At 39.1% G+C, this 7,096-nt stretch overlaps 1 long non-coding RNA gene across 1 annotated transcript in view; it reads left to right on the top strand.

Annotated features, from left to right (window-relative positions):
• The window catches only part of LOC113595704 (uncharacterized), a 48,190-nt gene extending 41,973 nt beyond the window's left edge, over positions 1–6,217 (top strand). The window contains exons 3-4 of the long non-coding RNA XR_008288988.1: positions 3,787–3,859; positions 5,373–6,217. This is a non-coding gene — a long non-coding RNA (uncharacterized LOC113595704). The remainder of the gene's footprint in view (positions 1–3,786; positions 3,860–5,372) is intronic.
• Positions 6,218–7,096: the final 879 nt, after the last annotated feature.

Below are 7,096 nucleotides of genomic sequence, written 5' to 3'. Positions count from 1 at the left end.
GAGAATGTTTAGGGAAGTGAAACTAGTGGGTATGAGACTATAGTGGTGGATACATGTCATCAAAAATTGTCCAATCCAACAGAATGCACAATCCAAGAGTGAACCCAAATGAAAACTATGGTATGTCATACATAGGTTCCTAGTGTCAAAGACATATCCTCTGTGGGATTCCACCCAGGAGTTGTGGGGGGAGGGGGGTGGCAGGAGCGGGGGCACGGATGGTGTGGATTTTTGGTAATGGACCTTCTCTAGGCTGCTTCGTTGGTTCCCAAGGACTCTCCTTTGGCCTATCTTTCAACCCACAGGAACCAGTTAGGATTGCAAGGTTTAAAAAAGGACTGGTCTTCTGTAACACTGCAAGGCCTCATTATTCCTTAGAATATGAGCAAAAATGGCCCATTAATGGGACATTAAGCTTCAGCATAATCTTTCCCTTAGATCTCTTCTGCAGGAAACAGGGCACATGGACTGAGGTACCATATGTCCAGGCCTGAATGGCCATAAATCAGGACCCTGATCTAAGGACCTCTTGCAGAATGTGTTTGGACAGTAAGCAGGCTGATGATTGTCTAAACAGGCCTCCTCTGAATAAACCCAGCTTGCTGGAGGAAACACAGGCCATCCCTAACAAAGAGGATGCTGACATTCTTTGTTCCTCCTTACAGTCTTAGGTTCCTCTAGCTGTAAGTGGGAGCATCTCCTTCATTCATTTCCCAGGTTAATGGCTATGATAATTGGACCCAATTGTCTCTGGTGAGTCTACCTTGGGACAGGGAGTTTAAGGAATATTCTCAAGCAGCTGCCAAAACTCTTCTGTTTCAGGAAAATTCCCTGTCTGGCCAGATATGGACTGCCTGTTTCCCCTTGTTGGTGGGGGAAAACATCTGCATCTGGTCATCTGTGTGAGATGACAGGCTTTAGGACCAGAAAAGCTCTTTCTCTGCCCTCTGGGCTTTGACTTGCCTCCAGCCTTCCTGGAAGCAGGAAGATGGTCTCCCATCCCTGCCTTCCCCTCCCCCTCCTCCTGTTTCTGCACCACCTTGGGTACTGCCTACATAACTGGTTCCTATACCATCCTGGGTGACTCTGGTACCATTGGCTCCTCCTGATCCCTTCACTGTCAAAGAGCAAAGAGCACCCCTTTGGACTTTAAATGTTCACTTCAGATTCCTCACCAGTGTCCCAGGTACAAATTGACAATGCGGAACAAATTGGTTGACTTTTAAGTGGACACAGGTGGAACATACTGAATATTTAAACTAATTTGTTTGTTGGTTTAATTAAGATAGACATATCTCTGGAGTTGTCAGCATGAAATGTGAAACTTTACCAACATTTGCTAAAGGTCAAATAAGCTCCTGTTATCTCTGTGGCCATTTGTTAGCAAAGGGATGACTTGAAATGATGGTTAATTTCGCCTGTCTCAAAGTTTTCATGAGTAATTATTAAGATAGCTATCAAGAGCTTTGGTAACCTGAAACTTTGAAGTTTTGCTAAGTTAAATGATAAATTGGGTTGAATTCATTGGTATCTAAGTATTTTCCAAATCAGATAAAATACTAAAGCAGTGTTTACTGAACGTAGTTTTGTGCTTTCAGCTTCTTATTGCACAGAACCTAAGGATACTTGGGTTTGTTGGTAAATATGCTGTGTGCTTTATTGAAAGATTGTACTAGGGAAAAACCTCTGTTTTAAAATTCAGATCTAGAAAAATTCTGATGTAACAGTTCACAATTGGTCACTACTTAGTTTTCACTGGAGACTAAGGTTTCTAAGAGTTAAAATTCTTCTGCTAAATGTAATTAAGTTTGATGGAAATAAGGAAAGCAAATCTGAATTTTAAAAAAATGTTTGTAAAAGTTTTATGAAGGGAAATCTTTGGAAAGGAATTTTATGTGCTGTTGGGACAAGGTTGAGATAAATGGATTTTAACAAGTACACTGGTATAAGATTGAAATTCTGCTTTTCTCTCTGTTAAAAAAGACAAAGGTTTCTTGGATTATTGGTCGGCTCTTGATGAAAAAAAAATGCAAACAAAGTTGTTTTTTTTCTTCTCTTGTCTCCCTAGATAACCAAAATTTCTATGTTTTGTCTTTATTAGGTCTTTGGTTACTTCAAAAAGGTTAAAACTTCTCAATATTAAAGGAGCTAAGTTTTACTGACAGCTATATAACCCTACATATTTGCCTTTAAAATCTTATTGTCACCTTGGTTAAATAAATAATTAAGTTTTAAGTTTTATAATCCATAATCCTATTTAGACATGTACTTTAAAACTTTATGAGGGTTGGGGTGCCTGGGTGACTCAGTCAGTTAAGCATCCACCTTCACCTTAGTTCATGATCTCATGGTTTGTGAGTTTGAGCTCTGCGTCAGGCTCTGTGCTGACAGCTCAGAGCCTGGAGCCTGCTTTGGATTCTCTGTCTCCTTCTCTTCCTTCCCCTTCCCCACTTGTGCTCTGTCTCTCTCTCTCAAAAATAAATAAATGTAAAACTCTCTGAGGGTTTTAACAAACTTCCTCAAGATGTGAATTGTAAATAAAGTCTTTTTGACTAATTAGGCTTTTTTATTTGGTATGTTAAATTACTTGGAAAGAACTCTCAAACAAATAATGATAAACCTTAGGTTGTATTGCTTGGGCAAATGCTGTAAGTGTTCAAATATATATATTTGAATATATATGTGTTCATATATATATATATATATATATATATATATATATATATATATATATATAGTGAAATTCCGGAAGTTTTAATATGATTTGATAATAAGGTCATCACTTGATATTCTGATTATTGAAGTGTTCTGTGTCACAGAAGTAACTGAATTTTCTTGTCAAGTGCATTATAGTCATTTGTAATTTGCAAAATGAGTTTCATCTTCAAGGAGATTCATTAAAAGAACTTAAAAAAAAACAAATACAGCTTTTTGATATCTTCAAAATCATAAAAGTGAAATGGGCAAGAACTTCTAGAACTAAAAGCTACATTCAAACTGAACAAAATATTAGCAACATGACACTAAATGAACTGAAAAATAATGATTTTTATGACTTGTGTTTGAAACATTATTTGTTCTCTAATGTTTGCTCTTCCAGATTAGGAAGAGCTCAATCAGGCTCCAGGCTGAGCATGGAGTCTCCTTGGGGTTCTCTCTCTCCCCCTCTCTCCCCTCTCCCTCTGCCTCTGCCCCCTTTCCACAACTTGTGATCACTCTCTTTAAAATAAAATTTAAAAATCCCAGTGCAGCAAAGACACTCAAGAATTCTTTCTTAGCCGTTCGCTCTCTCAAACCCAAACCTTAAAAATTTTTTTCATGTTTCATCAAAAACATGTATGAACTTATGAAAATTAGTAATGGGAAACCTGACAAAACGGACACAGGATGTTTTGTTAGGGGCAGCTCTCCCATTCTACCATGGCAAATTAATTGTAGACACAACAGGAAGAGAAGGACTTGACCTTAGAAAGACCTGACCTTGCTTGTGGATACTAATCTACTACTCCAGCCAGAGGGAAGAAACTCTTTCCTCACTACCACCATCTCTGCAACAGCTCAGACAATGAGAAGCCACCACATTTCAAACCCCCATTTTACTCCAATGGACTTTTAATCAGCCTTCCCTACTTACCCCTTTTCTCCTTAAAAAAGCATTCCCCTCCTTTGTTTCCTGTACTTGCTTACAGTTTTGCCCAGCTTATATGTCCCAGATTACAATTCTCTTTCATTCCTCAATAAAACCAACTTCTTCTGGTAAAAAAACTGGTGTTTTCTATTTTTAAGGTTGACAATTCTTTGTGATCAGAAGTGGGATCCAGAGAAGACCACAACTGCTCCAGAGCTGGCTAGCAAACGGGTACAGTACCCATGGACCTTTTTGAGCTGCTTTCATGCCTACCCTGGAGTTTTAAGGACAAGTTTTATCCTGGATTTCAAGCTCCACACCTCATGTCTCAGTTCTTCAGGATTTATTTGGGATCTATTTGTGATTTTTTTTTTTTAATCATCTTGAAGGGTACTCATTTGGCCTTCAGTCTAAATGCACTGTGCTAGCTTTTGGTCTAATTCCTGTTTTGAATGAGACTGCTCCTAATGGAACCGGGCTAGCCCTCAGTATGAGTCCTTTTCACAATCAGACCTTTCCAGTTGGAACTGTGCCAGTCAGAATTGTGAAGGCCTTTGTTCCTATTTCCCTTTGCAACAGGACTGTTCCCATTGGAACTCTGCCGGTTGGAACTGTGTTAGCTTTCAGTCTATGATCTGCTTGGGGCTCGACTGTTCTCTCTGGAACTGTGCTGGCCTTGGGCCTGATTCCTTTTGGAAACAGCTTGTCCCTGAAAATTTTCTAAGGAATGGGATCCCAGACATCAAAATGCTCTGAAGGCATCCTGCCTACTGGGACTCTGGATGGTTTTATGTTTAAAAACGATGGTCCCTCTCTGTATGCACATTTATAAATGAAAAGACTGACTCAACCAGAAATAATTTAGAGCTTCAATGGCCATTATGGGGAACTTTCGGTCATCTCAAACTTAATTTTCTCAAAGCTAAATTGAACAACTATGGTTCTAAAATTGACAAAACTGAATGAGATGCCTATTTCAATAGGTATTTTGAAGCTTCCAAATACTATCAAGAATCAAAAATTACATCTCTCCAAATACAACTTACAAAATAAATGATGCAAGCATAGATTAAAAAGACAAAATGGGGCTTCTGAGTCCTCTTCTTCCCTTCCTCCACCTTCTCTGTCTACAGACAGGAGGCAACCACCTTGTGCTGAGGCCACAGCTCAGGCCCTGCCCCTGGTGCCCATCTTCTTCTGTCTGACATAGTGTGTAAGGCCATTACTAAGGCCTCAGGTTTGTCTTAAGGCTCCTTTCCTGTTGTTGTTTTTTTTATTTGTTTTTATCTCGGTTGTAATGTTCCCAATTGGCAGCTCATAAGACCTCCTCCAGCATCCTTTCCAGGCCAATAGCCAATTTTTGCAGCTTCCTCTGAATATCTGGGGGCAATTGAGGCACAAATTTGTCCTTTAAAATCACCTCAGCCTCAGGGGTGTCAGGAGAGATAGCCATATATTTAACGAGAGCCTCCCTCGACCTCTCTAGAAAGGCCATCGGACTCCCATTTTGTGTTTGTAAAATAGTGGCTAATTTAACAATTTAAGGGCTTAACCTTAGACCTCCTTAATGTCTCTAAAGCACAAGCTTGGAAGTGGTGGCAATACCATTTCTTAATGGGAGGGTCATAGTCCCAATTAGGATCTTGGGATGTAATTACCTGGGCCCCAGTAGGAAATTGGAAGTTCCCTATAGGGCCTCCAACCCCATGATAATTAATGAATTGTCTTTATCTTTTTCTTTCAGAATTTATGGATCAAAATCATCCCATCTTTTCAGAATGCATCCCACAGGAGTATTGGCCTTGGTTGGGGAATTACCCATCTATAGGAAAAGGAAGAAGAGGCATCCCTTATCTTAATTTTCCATAGCTGGCCAGGAGAAGCCTCATGTCCTGACCCTGCTAGTTGGACAGGAGAAGAAGCCTCATTTCCTGGCCCTGCATTTTGTCTGGCTATTCGACTGGCAGCCAAAAGCTTTGTCCATCTCATGAGATGCTGGGAGCAGTCACTCTTATCCAAGCTTGACCCTACCTCCGAGAATTGACCTTCTCTTCCCTGATTTCTCTTATCCCTCTGTTTTTCCCCTGCAGGACTTTGGGGGTATCGACTACGACCAAGCAAGACTTCCCTTGTTGTAGAAGGATGCACTAATTTTATTTTGGCCCAACAGTAATTGTCCTTACAAATATATTTTAAAAGGCTTGCGAAAACTATTTTTTGTAAGGATAAAATTGGCTGCCAAGAGGGCTAAGAGGGACAAAGTAGAAGTCTATTTCCTTGCCTTTTCAGCAATGCCCACAGAAATATGTTCCAGCCATTTAGAGTATCTAGGTTGTTACAAATTGGCAGACACTGGGCTAAGTATAGCAAAATGGCTCCTATGTATTCTAGTACAAGCCCTTTATATATTATAGTGATCTATCCCTTAAATGGCACAGGCATCCATTCCTGTTCCAAACAGAAACAACCAAAATGTGGAGCATTTGGAGTCTGGCAGCGAGGACACTGTCACCACCTCCCCAGCCTTTGGATCAAAGGAGGGGAAATTTCAACCAAGGCTTGAATAAAACAAATCAAAAGGGCATGCTGTCCCGCCCTTTTGGTTAAAATCACATTTTTCCCCATATTTTTGGGCAGACAAAAGTGGGGGGGGGAACTTTGTTTATTTACCTTTTTTCTTTTTCTTTTTATCAAAAGCATACCGACAATCCAAAAAACCTTTGCTTTTTTAACAGAGACTAGGGCAGAATTTTAATCTTATACCACTGTACTTTTAAAATCCATTTACTTGAACCTTAGTCCATCCTGAACACATATAAAATTTATTTCCAAAGATTTCCCTTTGCAAACCTTCTACAACTTTCTTTTGCTTTCAGATTGTGACCCAAGCCCCTTTTTCTCCAAACAACCAGTCTCATTTGGGACAAAATTACTTTCTTTTACCTTCAACAAAAACGTATTCCCATTCCTTATATCTTTCTTACATATCTCCTACTTTTCTACATAATAACTTTCTTATTTTTATCCGTCTTAATTACATTAAGCAGAATTTTAACTCTTAGAAACCTTAGGCTCCATTGAAAACTAAGTAGTAACCAATTGTAAACTGTTATAGCAGAATTCTGCAGATGGCAAATTTATCAATTAAGCAAAAGCATGTTTTCCAAAAGACCCAAATATCCTTTGTTTCTGTGCAATAAGAAGTCAAAAGCACAAATCTATGTTTAGCAATCAATGCTTTAGCATTTTATCTCATTTGGAAAAGACCTAGATGTCCAATGAATTCAATTCCAATTATTCATCCTAACAAAACTTATACGTTTCAGGTTACCAAAGACTTTGAAAGCTATCTTCACAATTACCCATGAAAACTTTGAGAAAGAATTAACCATCATTTTAAGTTACCTTTTTGCTAACAAATTGCAACACAGATAACATGAGCTTATTTGACCTTTAGTAAACCTAGAT

Source organism: Acinonyx jubatus, chromosome A3 (genome assembly GCF_027475565.1).
Source record: "Acinonyx jubatus isolate Ajub_Pintada_27869175 chromosome A3, VMU_Ajub_asm_v1.0, whole genome shotgun sequence".
NCBI lineage: Eukaryota > Metazoa > Chordata > Mammalia > Carnivora > Felidae > Acinonyx > Acinonyx jubatus.
The sequence above is the reverse complement of the archived record's forward strand: the minus strand, read 5'-3'. Positions and strand labels throughout refer to the sequence as shown.